At 36.8% G+C, this 340-nt stretch overlaps 1 protein-coding gene across 1 annotated transcript in view; it reads left to right on the plus strand.

Annotated features, from left to right (window-relative positions):
- The window catches only part of LOC119590457 (cystinosin-like), a 4,369-nt gene that overhangs the window by 3,901 nt on the left and 128 nt on the right, over positions 1–340 (plus strand). The window lies entirely within an intron of this gene.

Here is a 340-nt window from a genome sequence, read left to right on the forward strand (position 1 = left end):
TCCACACTACATATCACGACGTAACGGAATTCCGTCTCTTCAATGATGGGTCTTCGTCTTCAACAAACTTCAGCAAGTTTGGTTCGGAGTTTAGTATACAATTTCTTCGACTGATGTTCTTCTTCCAACATTATTACTTCCACCTGCGTTAAACCTAGTCTATCTTCTGAAAAATGCAATCATAGTTGTTTCACATGGTTATAGTTGCTTCTCGTTTTTCCACTTACGTTGTTTCATCCACATGACTTAACTCTTGTAATAAATCTTCCAACAGTTTTTATTTATTCTGACTCACAGGTGGTCAAATGTGCTTTTCGTGCTTTATCACACTTTTTTAGCT

The sequence above is a fragment of the Penaeus monodon genome, chromosome 27 (assembly GCF_015228065.2).
Source record: "Penaeus monodon isolate SGIC_2016 chromosome 27, NSTDA_Pmon_1, whole genome shotgun sequence".
NCBI classification, from domain to species: domain Eukaryota; kingdom Metazoa; phylum Arthropoda; class Malacostraca; order Decapoda; family Penaeidae; genus Penaeus; species Penaeus monodon.